This window comes from Macaca fascicularis, chromosome 8, assembly GCF_037993035.2.
Source record: "Macaca fascicularis isolate 582-1 chromosome 8, T2T-MFA8v1.1".
Classification (NCBI taxonomy): domain Eukaryota; kingdom Metazoa; phylum Chordata; class Mammalia; order Primates; family Cercopithecidae; genus Macaca; species Macaca fascicularis.
The window spans coordinates 121,044,297-121,064,611 of record NC_088382.1 but is presented as its reverse complement, the minus strand read 5'-3'; the positions used below and the strand labels follow the sequence as shown (position 1 = coordinate 121,064,611).

Genomic DNA, 20,315 nt, shown 5'->3' with positions numbered 1-20,315 from the left:
GTGTGTGTGTGTGTGTGTGTGTGTACATGACCTTACTTAACTGATTCCTCTGTTCAGAGTCTCATCAGACTGCAATCCGGGTGTCCGTGAGGGTTACACATTCATTAGAGTCTCAATCTGCTTCTCAGTTCCCTCAGACCAATGACAGAATTTATCACCTTATGGTGTAGGACTACAGCCCATTTTCTTGCTGGCTGTTGGCCAGCACCATACCTCTTAGAACCCTCTCGTGGTTCCTTGCCTCATGGTCATCTCACAACATGTCAACTTACCTCTTCAAAGCCAACAAGTGGATCTATCACTCTCACGCTAACCTACTAAGGAAGATTGTTGTATAATGCAATGTAACCAAGACTGTGACACCCCTTTTACCTTTGCCATGTAACATAATCTAGTCAATGGAGTGGCATTCTGTCACATTTCTCATATTCCATTGACTTAGAACAGTCAAAAGTCCTGGTGGCACTCATCCCAAAAAGGAATTACGCAAGACTGTGACTCCAATTTAATCATCTTAGAGTCACAGGATCTTTTGGGCGTCATCTCACCATCTGGAAACCTCTGTGGTCAGTGGTGCCTTTGCCTGACTTTTGCTCAGTCCCACTGGGCTTTTTCTGCCCACTTGGCCCAGCAGTCTGTGCTCAGCCTGCACTACCAGCCTGGATTCCCTGCCTGCCAAGGGTGAGCCAGGTACAGAGCAGTGAGGGGTGTGTCAGCAAGTGAGCGCAGGGTCCGGCCACAGTCAGGTACCCCGGCTGCTGTGGCAGGACGGGAAGCTCCAGGCTCTGGTGCAGGTGCCAGCTCCGTGCAAGGCTGCAGCTGGACCAGATGTACTGCACATGGCTTTTCCTGAGAGCACCGGTGTCTGGACAGAAGGAATGTGGTAGCACCCAAAAGCTCAGAGACACCAGAAATTGCAGAGCCCTAAAGAGGGTTTTACAGCCCTGGCTCAGGGAGCTCTTAGGTCTGAGTTCCCTGAAGGGCCGCAGTTCTTCTCTCCTTCTCATCACCTGCAACATGGTGAGCAGGGGGGTGTGTTTCAGTCCCGTTTGTGTTATAGCTCTTTCAGTCCCACCATCCAGCAGGTCTGAAATTCTTGTCGCACATCCAGGAAGAATGAGGTATGCGGAAAACTGAAGGGTTAGCAAGGTGAAAAAGTGCTTTATTGAGCAACAGTACAACTCTCAGGAGACCTGAAGTGGGTAGCTCCTACCCGCAGGCAGTCGTCCTGTCAAGTCTGCAGCCCTCAGTGGAGAGGAGATCGGGAGTGGGTAGCTCCTATAAGCAGGCAGGTCATCCTGGAGATCAGGAGTAGATAGCTCCTTTAGGCAGGCAGGTCTTCCTGACATCTGTAGCGGAGAGGAGCGCCACAGTGGTAGCTCCTATCTGTAGGCAGGTAATCTGTGTGAATCTGACTGAGTCCAGGATTTTTATGGCTTCAGAAGGAAGGAAGTGCATGCTTATTGGTTCATGGTGGCCATGGGTGGGCCTGGAAGAAGCACTATAAGTTCTCACTCCTGGCGGCCTGCAGCCTGGTCCCCAGTCTTCCCTGTCCCTGGTTTGAAGGTGGGGCTTCACCGAGGACCCACCCCTTTCTGCCCAGGACCTTGTCTGCCTCCTGCCTCCATCAACATGTCATCCATGGTATGAAGGCTGTTCATGCCAATGATTGCCCGCAAGCCTACAGTGCACCACCTTCAGCCCCGCTTGGCCTCTGTCCCTTGATCGTCAGTGCCCAAAGTCCCACGGGGACTGAGGTGTGGGGGTGGAGGCTGACATGTCAGTGTCTCCTCCAGCACACACATTCGGCTGGGTTGCCACAACGCCCAGGCTTTGCTTTACAGTGGTGTGGGTGCCCGAGCCGGAACAGGCCAGGGAGTGGGAGCAGGCACTTCCGAGCCTATAGGAGCATAGGGCATATGGGTCTGGAGTCACCCTTGCAGTTGCATCTGGAGTGAGGGGCTCTTGCCTTGCCACTTGATAGGGGCGGGGGTCCTGCCTGTTCCCGGCCCCACCAGCTCCACAGAGGCACAGTCCCACCACGCCTCCCTCGCTGCAGACAACGTCTTCCGAACTGCGGCCCCAGATGGGCTGCTGCTACCATCACTAGGATGTATCCATTGCAAATGCCTTTTGAAGAATGCATTCAGTAACATGGAAAAACATAATTACAGACACAGTAACATACAGACAGTGCTTACTTCCAAAAATAAAGACACAAATTCATATCAAGAATCTCATATCAAGAATCCCTTCTTTATCTCTCCTTAGACAGATATTCAATTATATCTAATATTTGTGTATTCTTTATTTGTCAGATATTTTCCCAAGTGCTTTAAAAATGCTTTAATACTCATGATAACTCTATGCAGTATCTTTTTATTATCACTTTTTTTAAAAATGAGGCTGTGAAAGTTTACTAACAAACTCACATAGATGAACATTGCAAATTGAGATATTAAGAAAAATAATTTTTATATAACAATTACTGTTTGTTTTTATAACTGCTAAGGAAAATATCATTAATTTAGACTGTATTGTACAAACTTTAATACAACATCTAAATAATAAAACATATTTTACATGTTCAATAAATACATATTTTTCTATATGCATAAGTCACTGGAACCTATTACCAATACATATATTTAATGTAAAAATAAAGTACATTTTTTATGGAAACTTTAGTTTCTGGACTGACCATTAAGTTCATTTTGCATCAAGCACTATCTCATAGGAAATGATGTAGATAATATAATGTTATATTAAAGTTGATCTTGTACAATTTGCTACAAACTGACTTTATTCCCCTGTTGGTGGAACCAGTATTACAGAGTATTTTCTTCCTAGCCTGTGTTTAACAATTGATTACAACATACTCCTTGACCTTTTTATTTTCTTGCCTATGTATACTGCCTGCCTGTCCTGTTTTAAGCCCTATTTCTTTTAAACATCACATTTCTTATTGGTTGCTGTCTATCTTTGTTCTTTATCCTACGTTATCTTGTTATCAATAAAATTGCACATGTCTGATTGAGTTGTTGTAGCTTCTAGTTTCATGAGCTAAAAGTCCAGTGCCTCTCTCTTTCCCTTTCTTGCGGCATCCATTTATTGCTTCAGCCATTTCCTCCTCCTGTTCACTTCTCACTTCTCTATTTTTTCGTTTCTCATTTCCTTTTTCTTTCTCTCCCTGTCTTTTTCTCTTCCTCCCTAATCCAAAACTGTATCATCCAGTATCCTATTAAGAACTATGTTTTACAAAGAAAATGATATGTTATACAAAGCTGTCGATGATGAGTAGGGAAAAATAAATGCTGCAATTAGATGATAAAGGGGAAAGGGAGGGAAATATAACCCTTAGTCTTTCATAATTAAAATCTTCATATATCTAAGTGAACTCACTGGAACTCAGACTCAAGTATTTGTAATAGCTGAAGTCATGTTATTTTAGTATAAAACTGGAAAGCAACTCATTTTTGTTGCTGTTATTCTTTTTGTTTGTTTGCTTTTTCTTAGAATCAGCAGACTTGTGAAACACTGTGACATAACATCCCCTCATGCACTGACTGCAGAGGAAGCAAAAAAAAAAAAAAAAGAAGTCTCATGCTTTCTACCCAAAAATCCCTGCTGAAATGCAACATCAGGTCTGGTTTCACTAATTTTCCATTTTTCAATTGTTTTTCTTATGTTGGAAAGAAAAATCTCAAAATAATTTGATAGGGAATTTAGCAAACATAAAATTAAGTCATGATCCATGCCATATGCAAATTACTGTCGTTTCCTGAGAGATTATTGCACTTTCTAGTTATGTAACAATGTATGTTCTATCTTGAAATAGCTTTAAGACTTGGCTGAGTTTCCAACAAAGTCTCAATTACATATGAGATTTAACAAAGGCAATGAAGAGATTCAATGCCCTAGGCTTTCAGAGAAAAAAAATAAAAATAGAAACACACATACCCATGGAATTATTCTAATAGTTACTTGGTATTACTAACAGAGTCAGTTGAATATACCTTTTCACATATGGATTAGCAAAATATTGATTTGAACTAAGTATCTTAACCTCATTTAAACTTCTGCGGACTGCAGTAAGTGAAGTGAAGCACTGTTCTACACATTTGAGCAGATTTTCAAGTTCTCTAACACTACAATACTTCCAACTAACAAGTTGGCAATAGCCCAAAGTTTGTTTTGAAAGTTTAATTCTTTAAATAAAATGTTTACTTTCACCTACATATAACTAATAATTTACTTCTCTGGATCAAAATTACTTGGATTTTGTATTTATATTTTTGTTGCTATAATTGATTAGTCTGTTCAATAGACACATGTAGTTCAATATATTTGTACATTTTATGGCATCATAGGTATACTGAGAATATACTAGGTGCTTTTATTTTTCAAGTAAGTCAATATACTTAACATACACAAAATATTAGTTTCCATGTATACTATTTAAAGTGAAAATAAGGTTAATATTTTGAGAAAGATACATAATGAATTGTTTCTCAATGAGGGAGTGAATAATGGAGGAAAGAAAAAAATAAATGAGAGCAGTGAAAATGCTCCTTTTCATTAAAAATGACAGAAACAAACACTTAATTGAAATAAATGAACAAGCATCATTTATTCAGTTGTATGACAAATATCCATGGCAAGCTACTATGTACCATGCCAGTAAGGAATAAAACATACTTGTCTTTATGTGTTCTATTCTAGTTGTATAGCCAGAAAATAAACATTTACTTTATAAGAATCCCATTTATAAGATATTCTTGAAAAGACAAAACTATAGTGATGGAGAACAGATCAGTAATTGTCAGGATATAGAGTTGATGTAGTGTGGTTGGTTATATGTGGCTAAATGTGTGCTAAAATTTATAGAAATTCACATCCAAAATCAAAGTCAATTTTACTATATATTAAACCCAAAACAGATAACCTTTAGACTAAATTAAATAAACTGACATAATATAATGTTTTCTGGAACACGTGGACTACATTTATTCAACAAAGCTTGTAAAACTCCTTGGCATATCTACTACATATGCATACCTTATAACCCAACAATTTCTATTTTATAAATATGTCCAATAAAAAAGGCATATGTAAGTCACAAAAATTTTGTAATGTATTTTGAGTAGCATTCTTCCTAATTGATTTTTTTGTATAATATATTCCAGGACAATAAGAATCTCAAGGTAACTTTTTAAAGTTAACTAAGATTTTTAATTTAATTTAAAATTCTGAAGCATTTTCAATACCATTTTGGTATTTTAAAATGTACAGTATAGAACAAAATGTTTATGATTTTTAAAATGTAGGATTTTAAGGTTAAAATAAAATATATTAAAATATAGTAAGTAAAACCACAACCTTCCCAAATATAATTTGGAAATAAGAGTAGCAACTTAAGATGCATTGTTAAAGAAAAATGTATTTTTTAAACAATGGATTTCTGATTTTGATCTACCTATCTAGGGAAACAATGAAAAATACAGTATCTCAATGTTAAAATAAAACTTACTCTTTATCTCATAAAAATATACTTCTTTTTATTACCAAAATTATTATTTTTAGTGACTACTCTGTCACTAAAATCTCTGTTGCATTTCTTGAATCATCTTTATCTTCTCCCTTCATAAGCCATATATTTCAGTAAACCTAATAGCCTACCGTACCTAGAGAGATGCCACATATATGTTGTGTCAAATAAATACTAGTTGAATGAATGTATTGGTGGTCATTTAAAATAACAACTTACATTCTAATATCATCATTATAAGAAAGTGTGATGTCTTTGAATGTACACGGCACTACATTGTAACTTCAAAGAGATAAAATTATTGTCCACTTTGTAAGTAGCCCATAAAAATCACTGCCTAATAAAAAAAGTGAAGGGCAGTATCTTCTAAGGGAACTTTATTCCTCAATATTATAAGAAAGAAGAAAGAGATGTATTATCTACTTGAGATATGAATAATGAATGTTAGCATGAGCTAATGTGAAAATTTAAAAGTTGTAATGTGTTATGAACTGAATGTTTGTGTCCCCCCAAAATTCATAGGTTGAAATTCTACCCCTTAACAAGATGGTAACAGGTGGGGAATGTAGGTGATAATTAAGTCATGAGAGCGTAGCCCTCATGAACAGGATTATTACCTTGATAAAAGGGACCACAGGAGCTCTCTTGTCCTCTTTCCTCCATTTGAAGTTATGAGGAGGTCTGCAGTCTGTGACCTCGACAATGCTGGCACCCTGATCTCAGACGTCCAGATTCAAGAACTGCAAGAAATAAATGTTTGTTGTTCAAGCCACCTAGTCTAAGGTACTATGTTATAGCAGCTGGGACTGAGACATGAAGTTATTCAGATATATTGTAAATTTATTTGTGTTTTATTTTCTAAATACAATATCAAACCATTACTAGTATATTTGTATCTAAAGAGCAATATATAATTAAAAAGAACCACACAATTACTTTTGTCAACCTTGATCATTTTTGATGCTAAGGACAACTCACTCAGGAAGCGTTACAATTTAATCTAATTCCATATATAATAGAGAATCATGTGTATTTTAAAAGAAGTTTCTTTTTCTTATTCTCTAAAGATTGAATTTTATTCCAAGCCATAGGTTTTTATTATATTAGTACTCATCACTGAAACATTTCAGTAGAACATTCAATAAAGTACTTGTCATATTGGTGAGGGAAGCTTTTATTTTCTGGTTCTATTTTTCTATGTGGGTGAGTTTTTCTAAGTGGTACTGTTGGTATCTTTCACGTTCCACAGTTGTTTCTCACTATTAAGGGAAGATTGGCTTAACTGAGAGTGTGGTTATAAGGAGACACTGATTACACTTAGCTCAGCCCTACCTTCCTTCATTCCCTTTATTTCTGCCAACTTGCACAAAGGATCTATTCTCATTCTTTCTTGGTCACTTATTAGATTTAGTAGGACAGATTTCCATCACAGAGCCTTTGCATTCTATTAATTTCTGTGTTTAGATGGATCTAATTATTCAGGAGTATAATATAAATAATCAATTATCTAATTAAATCTATAGCCATATATTCAAACCTAGATTTTGTCAGTATATAATCATTTTATTTGTTTATTTTTACAAATTTAAATAGTTTTTTTGTGTATAAGTGGTTTTTTTGTTACATAGATGAATTATATAGTGGTGAATGCTTTGATTTTAGTGCACCCATCACCGAAGTAGTACATATTGCACCCAATAGATAGTTCTCCATTCCTCATCTCCTCCCACCCTCCACCTTCTGAGTCTCTAAAGTCTATTATGTCATTCACTATCTGTGTCTTTACATAATCATAGCTTAGCTTCCACTTATAAGTGAGAACATACAGTTTTTGCATTCCCACTCCTGTATTACTTCACTTAGAATAATGGCCTCCAGCTCCATCCATGTTGCTGCTGACATTATTTTGTTCCTTTCAATGGCTGAGTAGTATTCCATGGTGTATATTTATCATATGTTCCTTATCTGCTCATTGGTTCACAGGCACTTAGGTTAGTTTCATATCTTTGCAATTATGAATTCTGCTGCTATAAACATATGTGTGCAAGTATCCTTTCATATAATTACTTCTTTTTTTATGGGGGTTTTAGATACCCCGTAGTGGGATTGCCAGATCAAATGGTAGCTCTTTTAGTTCTTTAAGGAATCTCCATGCTGTTTCCCATAGAGGTTGTACTAATTTTCATTGCCATCTGCAGTGTATAAGTGTTCCCTTTTCCCCACATCCACATCAATATCTATTGTTTTGTGACTTTTTAATAATAAAATTGTCATTCTTGCAAGAGTAAGGTAATATCTCATTGTGGTTTAGTTTGCATTTCCTTGATGATTAGTGATGTTGAGCATTTTTTCATATGTTTGCAGGCCATAAATCTTCTTTTGAGAAATGTCTATTAATGTCCTTTGCATACTTTCTAATAAGAGAATTTGTTTTTTTTTAATTGGTGATTTGTTCCAGTTCCTTATAGATTCTGGATACTAGTCCTTTTTCATTTGCATAGTTTGCAGATATTTTCTCCCATTCCATGGGTTGTCTGTATTTCTTTCGCTGTGCAGAAGCTTTTTAGTTTAATTAGGTCTCATTTATTTTTATTTTGTTGCATTTGCTTTTGGGGTCTTAGTTATGAATTCTGTGCCTAGGCTGATGTCTAGAAGAGTTTTTCCAATATTGTCCTCTAGAATTTTTATGATTTCACGTCTTAGATTTATGTCTTTAATATATCTAGAGTTGATTTTTTATATGGTGAGAATTAGAGATCCAGTTTCATTCTGCTACATGTGGCTTGACAGTTTCCCCAGCACCATTTATTAAATAGGGTGTGCATTCTACAATTCATGTTGCTGTATGCTTTGTCAAAGAACAGTTGGCTGCACATAATTGGCTTTATTACTGGGTTCTCTGTAATCTTCCATTGAACTATGTGCCAACTTTTATACCACTACCATGTTGTTTTGGCAACTATAACCTTATAGTATAATTTGAGGTCTGATAATGTGATGCCCAGATTTGTTCTTTTTGCTTAGGTTTTCTTTGGCTATTCAGACTCTTTTTGGTTTCATATGAATTTTAGGATTGTTTTTACTAATTCTCTGACAAATGATGTTGGTATTTGAATGGAAATTGCATTGAATTTTTATGTTTCTTTGGGCAGTATGATCATTTTCACAATAGTGATTCTTTCAATCCATGAGTGTTTCCATTTGTGTCTGCCATGATTTATTTCAGCACTGTTTTGTAGTTCTCCTTGTAGAGATCTATCACTTCCTTAGTTAAGTATATGTCTAGGTGCTTTTGTTGTTGGGGTGTGTGTGTGTGTGTGTGTGTGTGTGTGTGTGTGGTTTTATTTATAGCTGTTGTAAAGAGATTGAGTTCTTGATTTGATTCTCAGCTTGGTCGTGGATGCTGTATAGCAATTCTACTGATTTGTGTACATTGATTTTGTAACCCAAGTCTTTACTGAATTCTTTATCAGATCTAGGAGCTTTTTGGATGAGTCTTTAGGGTTTTCTAGGTATTCAATCATATCATTTGTACACAGTGATAGTTTCACTTCTTCTCTTCCAATTTGGATTCCATCCTCATGATGTAATTATCTGCTAAAGACTTAGCCTCCTAATACCATCACATTTAGGGTTAAGATTTCAACATATGAATTTTGGTGGAACTCATTCAGTCCATAAGAAGCCCTTATAGAATGTCACAGAGTTTAAGCAGGTAGAATAAAAGTAATTTTTAATAATTATACACTGACACCCAGGGACTCCCACTCCTGGGGGAAGGGGGAGCACACCACATCAAGGGAACATCCTGTGGGACCAAATAATTTGGATGGCAGGCCTTGAGCTCCAGATCCTTCTGCTGGTGGAAAGTTTCCTTCAGCAGTGGCTGTACTCCAGTCTAGAATACAGAGCAAGATTCTGACTCAAAAAACAAAAAGAAAAGGCTGCCAGGGTAGTTGCCAATGCAAGGCCCTGGGTTATTCAAATATAGTTTTTCCAGGAATAGTTTTAACACAAGAACTAATAATACTAAATCAGGATAAGCCTATCCTTTCTTATTTGCTTGCTTGGCTTTTTGATAGACACAGTGAACACTTATGGATAAATAAAGATCTTGAAGAGACTTAAATACTTTCCAGATATACTATGTGAGCTATAATCCTTGAACTAGGTGTTCAGCATGCTTCAGGATTAAAATGAGTGCAGTTTTTTTTTTTTTTTTAATGAAAGAGATGGTTTTGTCCTTTAATACTTTCGTAATAATTTTTTTTAATTTTTTAACTCATGTTAAAATATTATTTAAGTTTGGATTTTATTTAATCAATAATTTTTAACTTACCTCAAGGGCATAAAGGCATCTAAAGTCCCTTTGTACTTTAATACTTGATCCATAATTAATTTCTCCCTACCAGTGCTAATGGTAGATATTGAAATTGAGGACATCTCCTCATGGTTGGGATTTTATTTTTGTAGCATCTGTATTTTATCATTGAGTCTCATTGTAAAACCTTGTATAGTATATGTCATGAACATTTGGATTTTTTTTGAGGTTCAGAGTAGCATTCAAATCAATTTTACCACTTTATGACTATTTTTAAAATATACCATTCTGTGAAGAATAACATAACCTTCCCTTCAGTGATCTTCAGATCATCAGCAAATGGTTGGGGCACATGACAGACATCACAAACAGAATGACTTAATTTTAATCTTTCTTTTGATCCATCATGCGCACAGAAAGTTCAAATATTTGCTAATTCTGTGTGTGTGTGTGTGTGTTCTCTGTGTACTTGTAGATTGTATTGCTGTAAAAATATGCATTGCTCTCTCATCAGGCTTTTAGTTTATGGAACACTCCATAGCAGGTTCTTCTCTACAGTACATCTCCATCGTGTAAGATTATACCACTGTTCCCCAGCCTAAGCCAAGTGATTGGCTTTAGACATATAATTCTCAGCCTGGGACCACTTCGTCCCCCAGGGAACATATGGTAATGTTGCAGACATTTTTGTTTGTTACAACTGTGGGGCTGTTACTGGCATCTAGTGGGTAAAAAACAAAGATGCTGCTAAATAATAATGCACAAGATAGCTCTTCCAACCCCACCACAAATAATTATCTGGTCTCCAAAGTTAGTAATATTGTGTCTGAGGCCGGGCACGGTGGCTCAAGCCTGTAATCCCAGCACTTTGGGAAGCCGAGACGGGCGGATCACGAGGTCAGGAGATCGAGACCATCCTGGCTAACACAGTGAAACCCCGTCTCTACTAAAAATACAAAAACTTAGCCGGGCGAGGTGGCAGGCGCCTGTAGTCCCAGCTACTCGGGAGGCTGAGGCAGGAGAATGGTGTGAACCCAGGAGGCGGAGCTTGCAGTGAGCTGAGATCCGGCCACTGCACTCCAGCCTGGGTGACAGAGCGAGACTCCGTCTCAAAAAAAAAAAAAAAATTGTGTCTGAGAGTGCTTTTAATAATGAAATGTGTGTGATGTGATATGAACCATTTCTGAGTAGAAATCTTAAGAATCATAGTGCGATTCTGCCATTATTATTATTTTTCTCTACCATGAGATGGGTGTAGGGGCTCCAATATGACTGCCTTTATAACCTAGACCCAAAATTGAAGAAGACATGGAGCAGTGCTCTAGCCAAACCACAATAGACGTATAATATGATCAAGAAATAAAGACATGTAATATGATCTAGAAATAAACCTTTCTTGTTGTAAGCTACTAAAATTTAAAGGTCTTTTGTTACTGTAGCATAATGTACTTAACATAAGCTGATTGATAAATTACTTAGTGAATTTCAGTAATAAGATTAACATGTTTATGTCCATGAGGATGACCCCTGAATCTGACTCTTAATTGGCTCTGAATTCAGTTGATAAAGAAGGATTTTATTTATTGCCTTGCATAAAAATTAAAATATATGCTAAGATAAAATTGCTAATTCAAGGAAATGTAAACATTTCTATTTGAAGGGTTTTTAATCTCCAAATGATGCCAGACATTTTTAAATATGCTAAAAATCACCTTCTTTTGAAAGGTTAAACATGTCAATGACCAGCCTGAGCAAATTATCTTAAATGTAATGTAGTTTTAAATATGGTCTTGTCCAGATAATTTGTAATTTGTTAAACAGTTCATGGATGCTGGTTCTCAAAAGACTTGGGAAAGTGAAGATTTGAAAATCATTTTACGTAGGGGCCTAGTAGACAGTAACAACAATTTTGGGAGTGACTGGTAAGTTCAGTTTAGTGGTAAAATAGCTATAATAAATTTATAGAAGCAGTAAATTCCTGCTCTGTAGTCAATGATTCTCCCAATAAGGTAGTCTAAAAATCTTGAACATTTACAGCCAAGTGTGAGAAGATAGTGCCAGCCTCTCTTAGTTTAAAGATAGTCTGCTACTCTTTCTGTGCTCATACTTTTCTTACAAAGTGTCAAAATATGTGGTGAATAGATACACACAAATAGACAAAGCACATGTGTTTGTGTTATAGTGTGCGTGCTTTCCGTCAGGCTTCAATTCCTTTTTGAAGGGAGTTTTGCCTTATGAATGTCTAATTAAGAGTATTTGGCACATAAAAAGGCTAAGTAAAGATTGAATTAATGAATACTTAAAAATGAATAGATAGTTTAATTTATGCTTATTTTCACAAAATAATCTAACAAAAATTTTATGAAAATTAGATATTTAGAACCAGTCTAATGTTTCAGTTTATACAAAGTTTTTTTTTTTTTTTCAATTCTACAAGAAATAAAAATGAAGTGTTTCATTGTAATCCTGTTTTCAAGACTGGAATTTATCTTCATTTTCAAAAGACTAAGAGTGGATGGCTTGTGGCTACTAAATTTCTCAAAATAGACTTCAAGACATATCTGAGTGTAGAGAAGGTGAGCAGATATTGGAAAATACAGTTCTCCTACATCAAACATCTTCAAACTTTAAAAAGCTTGGGCTTGTAACCCATCTTGTCCTCATAAAAAAGCTATACCATGCTGACATTCAAAGTTTTGGACATGGTGTTTTGCCATATTACGATTGTGATACACCTGTTTGAGACTGTGAGTTAGATCCTTTGGTTTCAGTTGAAGGACCTTATCTACAGCATATTTTTGTATTCTAATATAAGAGAATTGGATGTTACTCTAATAAAATTCAAAGGAAATAATTCTTTATAGATGCTTAAACTTCATAAAAAATTTAGGAAAGGTAGAGTGGCTTTGGACCTCAAATTTCTTTACATTCAGCATAACATTATTTTAACTTACAGTCTTGTATAACCCAGAGAGAATTTAATTGTCCAAAACCTTGTTATCTAAATGAAAGTCTGTGGCCTGGACACCCACACTGTCCCTCTGCTGGTATTATCTTATTTTGGTCTTAAATTGCTGTTTTCTGAGGAAAGAAAAGTGTCTCCTGACGTCATTAAAAAAAAATAGACCCTGCTTTTTGATGCTCATTAATTTTGTATAATATGATTTTCTTCAGCCATCCAATTTATCTGTGTGAAGCAGTTAAGTTTAACTTTAGTTTAGTTGCAAGCCTAAAGATTTTATTCCTAACTGCATTAAGTTAGTTGCATTTTATTTGTGATTTGAGTTTAAAGTAGGTAAAATATACATAACTATGAGCTGTTAAGTCTTTCTTTTCATTAAGAATGGTATTCTTCTTGGCTATTATTGTACTCTAGATACTATTTGTCCAACATTTTCTAAATATGTAAAAAATCTTTAGGTTATTTGATTTAGCTTTAAAAAATAATTTTGAACAATCTTCATGTAGATTGAAGACCTTCATTTACTAATTTTATTATGTAAAATATTTCAAAAATGTTATACAAATTAAATATTTACTTCCAAATCTTGAAATGAATTCTATGAAGTGGTATTTAATTTTAAAATACATATTTTCAGACAAAACTTTTATCAATTAGAATATTTAAAAATATACACAAGTTATTCCTGGAATCATTTAAAATAAACATCATAATATCCTCTTCTGAAGTGTTTCTATGTAGCTGTTATTAATATTTAGACACATACACACATACCATCTAAACATTTTGTGAACATGAGTGAAATATATTAAAAAGTTACAGTTCAGAAGATAAATGAAAGAACAAGATATAAAACAAACCTTTTTTTTTTTTTTTTTTACAAAGGCATTAATTTATTAAAAGATGCATTAGTTAGAATGTTAAGATTAACCAAATCCTCAGAACAAAAATTGGATCCAGTGCCACGAAAACCTGCCCACCATCTCAGGAGAAAGGCTGTCTCAAATACTTATCTGGCAAGATCTCATGCTATCCAAATGGAATATGAACTTCATTTCATCAACTCAGGTGAGGAAAATAATCCCCAGATGTTGCAATGAGCTCACACATTTCTGTCATCACTTTATTGTTGTATTATTGTTATTTGTGTATTAGTTTTCTTTTCTGCAATTGACTTAGCTCATCTCTGGGTCAGTTGGCTTCTCTATTTTAGTGTCATAGTCAACACCTGCAAGAGCAATCATATGTATTTCTCTTATAGCCAATGGCTCTCAGGAAAATATATACAATGCAGCATGTTTACTAAGGCATGGATATTTGTCTTATGCAACGTTGTGGGCAATCTAATCAAAGCTACCTTGGCTCCTGATTATGTGTGCCCAAGAAGTGGGCTTTCTTTCTTTTCCCACATAGCTCTAGGCCAAAAGATGAACGAGCTTTTGGCATTCTCTGAACTCCGAAAAATGTTCTTCTTTTGTAGTTTTACAGGAATTTCAAGTTATTTAGTCTTTCAATAAGGGTTTTGAAATCCAGGGTGAATAATTATTGTATAACATACATGAGACATATTCTGTCTTGTATATGTTCATTTGATACAGTATCTGCTATGAGTCAAGCATGATGATGATTACAGAAGATAAAAAGAAAACAGGACGCCTGCCTTCCAAGATTTCACGACCAAAAAAGTCAAATAAATTAATAAGCAGTTTCAATACTTTTTTTCTTTTCTTCTTCTTCTTCTTCTTTTTTTTTTTTTTTTTTTTTTTTTGAGACAGAGTCTCGCTGTGTCACCCAGGCTGGAGTGCAGTGGCACGACCTCAGGGCACTGCAACTTCTGCCTCCCGGGTTCAAGAAATTCTCCTGCCTCAGCACCCCGAGTAGCTGGGACTGCAGGCACACGCCACCATGCCTGGCTAACTTTTTTGTATTTTAGTAGATATAGGGTTTCACCATGTTGCCCAGGCTGGTCTCAAACTCCTGAGCTCAGGCAATCTGCCTGCCTCAGCCTCCCAAAGTGCTGGGATTAGAGGAACGAGCCACTGTGATTGGCCAATTTCAGTAATTTCTAAAGCAAGGTAAACTATTAATGAGTTCAATTATTTGGCATAGATATAGGTTTTTAAATATTGTATACATATGTAAATCAACTAAAATTAGAATCTTAGCAGACAGAGGCAACTGGAGTTTCAATCTCAATCACATTTTTCCATGCCTTTCTATGTACAATGTCAGTCAAAGGAGATGATAGACAGGGGAGGTCTCACTGGTTATGGGACTATTTTGGCTCCAGATGAGATACCCGTTATGTTAGCTCCCATGATGCTCCCTTGTCCACAGGATCTGCTGCTACAGGCCATGCTAGGAGCAGGGTCAATTGGACGTGTTTGTAAGGGCCCATGGCCTAGGGTGAGATTCACTCACGCTAGGAGGTGCTAGACCTGAGATTCATTCTCCCTATGTGTGCCTCAGTCACTTTCTCATTGGTGTTGCTACTTCCCAAGGGGGCTGCTGCTTCTAATCATATTTGTCCTCCTTGGATCTCCTCCACGCCTCTCTCCCTTCATTCTACAAGAATCCCAGTTTTAAAAAAGATAGGTTTTAGAAAAACAGAACAAAATACCAAGAAGAAAAGTACATTCGGCCAGCTTTATCTTTAGGGAAGAATCATAAGCCATTCTGGGGCAACTTAGGACAGGAAGGCCTGCCTCTTCATGGAAATGGAGGTGGGGAAAGAGATAATTTGAAAATAAAATGTGATTTCATGTATCACATTTTTAAACACATCTAATAAATGTAAGCCAAAGATTTTAATGTCATGCAAAATACTATGATTGAAAAATCGCTAGCCAACAGGCGAGTAGAAGATACCTGTAACTCCTAACCATGAAAAAATCAGGGAACAGGTATCTCATCTGGAGCTAGAAATCAGGGAAAGATTAAAGTTTTCTAAAGTTTTTGAAGGAAAGGACTCCAAAGGGATTTTAGACACAGCTGAGTCTTAAAGACAATGTCAGGAGACTGAAAGGGATGGAGTTTATTCTAAGCAGAAAACACCGGTACTACGAACGTAAGTTCTGATCTACTTAAGGAATCACACACAAATTAGAACACATTGTGCAGTACGTGGAGAGTGGTAGAGAGAAGAACCAAGATATAGTGGCCAGATCATAAATGTCCTTGTCTGCCCTAGAGATTTTACTTTTATAACAGACAATAAACTACTCATGCACTGTTTCTTTCTGAATCCTTTATTTTTATTTACTGCTTTAATTATTACACTTGCTTTCCAGTGCTCATATACCTAAGCTAAAATTGTGAAATCTTTAAGTAAAGAGAACATGTCTTATAACTATTTCCTATGCATATAATACAATGTCATTTAAATAGTATTTTGCAGTAGTTTGATAACATTTAAATTTTGTTATTTATATTATGCCTTTTGCCATAGTAAAGAGTATATTTGCTTGTTTCACTTAAGCTCTAATTTTTGTTTTTGAGTCAATTTTACTAATAAGTAAGTAATAAATAAGCCAAATTTTACTTGCTGAGATCATGTCAAATTTTAATTTTGTTTCCCAATATTCTATTTATCTAACTTATTATTTTGCTTACAATTAAATCAATAACTGCATTAAAGATAAACATAATACATATTAATTTTCCTTTGGAAAACTGAGAACTTTTTATCACAGAACTAATTTTTAGAAAGCATTATGATTCTTTTTAGTAGAGAAGAGATGTTTTTAAAAGTAAAATAAAAAAAGAAAAAAGGTACTTTCCCTGACTAGGTACATGCTGAATCAATTTTAATTTTGGAAATAATAATTTACCATTTGCTTATCAAAGTCATACTCATTCCAGATGTTTGTTGGCTTTTTTGTATGCAAATTAACATAATAATATCTTTATATTTAAATAGGAAATAGACAAAATCATCTGCTTATTTCGCATAGCAGAAAATAATGAAATTGTTTATGAAAGTAGACTACACTGAAAAACAAAGGAAAAAATTACTATGTTATGTGATATTTTGTTATTTTTTGTGGTGTACAGATTTGGTCTATGGAAACTGTGGAGATGTTTATTTTCTTCAATATACAAATTTCTCCATTTTTTGTGTGTGTGTATATGTAGTTAATTTAAATTAATGATTAATAAGAAAGTTATTAATCATTTATTAATATATCTATTTTTTTCTTTTTCTATTACTTCTCTCTCCACCCTTTATCTGGGTTCAGGTTGGGGCTAAAACATGAGAAAGGACATGGGCCTCTCCTGAATGCATAACCCCACTACAACTGCCAGAATTTCTACTATCACCAACTACACAAGCTTCAGAATCAAGCAGCAGAGACTAAGTACCATAGTCATTTCATAATCATGAAGGTTGATTTTTGTAATTTTTCTGCAATGGATGTTTTGTACTCTCTCTCTCTGTCTCAATGTAATTTGGTTCTGAATCAAAATCTTGAAAGGATCTAAATTATGTCCCCAAACTTGCAAGATAGTCTTGGAATTGTAGTTCTTAAGTGAGTTACCTCTGTATGCTATAAGAGGTCTACATAAGCTTTCAACAGATTATTCATAAAGATATTCAAGTCAAGTCTGTAAATGAAATCAGACCTGTCACACATTGTTCTTAGATACTTTTTCTAACTAACCTACCATTCTGGTTAACTCTGCTGGCCAAATTAAGGTTAAATTCTGTTTTTTATGCATGTGACTGGACCCTTAGAAAATACACATGTGGAAAAAAGGTTAAGTAGTGAAAAAAGGTAGTAAAATGTGAAACCATCTAGATTTTCAAAGCACTTTAAACATATTTGTTCCAAACCCACACAATTTGTACACAAACATTCCTCTTGAGCACGTCTTCTTTGACTGCTTTGGTAATATGGTCGCTAAATTGTTTATTTTATCTCTTAAATGATACTGGAAATTGTATAAAGCTGTGATCCCTAAACTTTTTGGCACCAAGGACCGGTTTGTGGAAGACAGTTTTTCCACAGAAGGCAAGGAGGGATGGGTTTGGGATGATTCAAGTGCATTACATTTATTGTGTACTTTATATCTATTATTATTATATTGTAAAATATAAAGAAGGAATTATACAACTCATGGTAATGTTGAATCAGTGGGAGCCCTGAGATTATTTTTTGTTGTTGTTGTTTTGTTGTTGTTGTTTGTTTTGTAGCTAGTTGGTTCCATCTGGGGTGATGGGAGCCAGTGACCCCGAAGTGTGTTGCTTATGTTCAGTTTACTCTGCAATCTCATTTTGGTTGCTGTCACTGCAGGAAAGTCTGCTTCGCAAAGATAGGATGTTGGAAATGGAAGCATGCTTTTCAGTGCTTTTACGGCAATCTCAAGATATTCTGCCTTGCCTTTAATCCAGAACGTATGGAGATTTGATGTCTTCTCAAACATACTTTTAAGGGCACCATCTTTTGTGATCTCAAGCAGTTGATTCTCTTCTAGCATGGGGTGAGTCAACTCAACTGGCTGATTCACAAATGGGTCACGGATCCATTCCTTCCCAGTTCAGGGAAGTAGTGTAGTTGGGAAGTAATGCTCAAACTCTTATGAAAGCTGAGATAGGTGATCATGCACCACCTAGGAGGAAGAAAGCCCTGGCTCATTCTCTTTCAAAATCTCTGCTAGTGCTTGAAACATCAGAAATCCCAATGTTCACTTGTTGTCCTCACAATTCCAGTTTGGCATTGAATGCAGCCATCTTATCTGGTGGCTTGAACACAGCTATCAGTCTCCTCTGAAGTGATAGATTGAGTTCACTGAGCCAGTTAAATGTGTCACACAAATAAGCAAGTTTGCAACCCATTTTGGATCACTGAAATGTGCTGTTAGTGGTAACTGTCCTTCTAAAGGAAATCTCTGGAGTGACTCTCACATCCCAAAAACTCTGGCCAGTGATCTACCTTTAGAAGGCCACATCACTTACGTGTTGAAGACGTGTGTGCTCTGCATCCATCTCCTCACAGAGCTGTGCTGTGAACAGACATGAGTTAAAGGCATGTACTTTCATGTGGTTGATAATTTTAATCATATCCTGCAAACCACTGTTAAGTTCAGGTAACATTTTTGGGCTAGCCAGTATTTCTTTATGGATGACACCATGTGTAGACTCATATTTAGATGCAACCTCTTTGACTCCAATAGTGAAACCAGAAAGCCATGCAGTCATGGCAGCCACTCTGTGCATGCATATACTGACACAAAATGACTAATTCAGTTTTCCAGATATGTAATCATTTAAAGACTTGAATAGTTCTGCAGTTGTGTTTTTAGTTGCCTGCAAAAGTGTACATAACACAGCCTCATGAACATCCTCCTGAAAAATATAACGTACAAAAACAAGCATTGTTGCCTTCTTGTCAACGTCGGTAGACTCGTCAACCTGGATAGCGTACCACAGTGACTCATTAACCCTATCTAACAATTGTGCCTATATATCCTCTGCTATTTCATCAGTTTGTCTAGTTATAATGCTAGCCAAAAGAGAAACATGTGCCACCTTTTGAACTGCAGCCTCTCCTAAAAGTTCACAACAAATGTCCTTAGCAGCAAGCAGGATTAGCTCTTTGCAATGGTAAAGAGCTTCTTAGCTTTAGCAGTACAGTTAGCCCCTAAAAATGATGCTCTCGGTACAGACACATTTGATGAAGTGGTGGCCTTTATTGCTTCTGTTCTTCATGTTCACAACATTTTTTTTTTTTATCTTTTGAAAAACTCCTAAGGCTTGTCTTTTAATACAGGGTTCTTGGTTTCCATGTGATGAAGCAGTTTTGACAGTTTAATGGTTTCATTAAATAGCTGGTCATCACATATACAAAGCAGATTTACAGAATATGAATCACCTTTTGAAATGAATCCACAATTTAAGTAGGACTCTTGGTATTTTCTTTTAAATTCAGCTGTATTTTTGTTGTCAGTGGTAGAATTTTCTGCTGTCTCATCATTGCATCTTTTCCTCTTTTCAAAGAATCTCCAGTGACATTTACTTTTTACTCATTTTGGCTAGCGTTAGCTTGTGGGCTTACCCAAACTGTGGCTGAGACAAGTGCACAGTAAAGGAAAGAGGCATGAACAGAAGTGGTAAATAAAATAATGGGCAGCCCATGCATGGACTAGAATAAGTGTCAGATCCTGACTTAAAGCCTGCCACCAGATGCAGCTGTACAATTGAAGTACATCAACTCACATACCACTATAAAGCCAGCCAGCAGATGCAGTTTAATTGTCACTTGCCACTCACTGATAGGGTTTTGATATGAATCTGCAAACATTTGATTTGTATGTTCTCTGTGCATTCAAACATCTCTGCTAATGTTAATCTGTATTTGTAGTCTCTCCCCAGTGCTAGCATTACCTCCTCAGTTCCACTTCACATCATCAGGCATTAGATTTTCATAAAGAGTGTGCAACCTAGATCGCTCACATGTGCAGTCCACAATAGGATTCACAGGCCT

General features: G+C 36.0%; 1 long non-coding RNA gene across 1 annotated transcript in view; it reads right to left on the bottom strand.

Annotated features, from left to right (window-relative positions):
• Window positions 1–1,892: 1,892 nt before the first annotated feature.
• LOC123575255 (uncharacterized) overlaps window positions 1,893–20,315 on the bottom strand; it is a 90,460-nt gene continuing 72,037 nt past the window's right edge. Inside the window, exons 3-4 of the long non-coding RNA XR_006700489.2 lie at window positions 6,166–6,288; window positions 1,893–2,130 (exon numbers count right to left, since the gene is read on the bottom strand). This is a non-coding gene — a long non-coding RNA (uncharacterized lncRNA). The remainder of the gene's footprint in view (window positions 2,131–6,165; window positions 6,289–20,315) is intronic.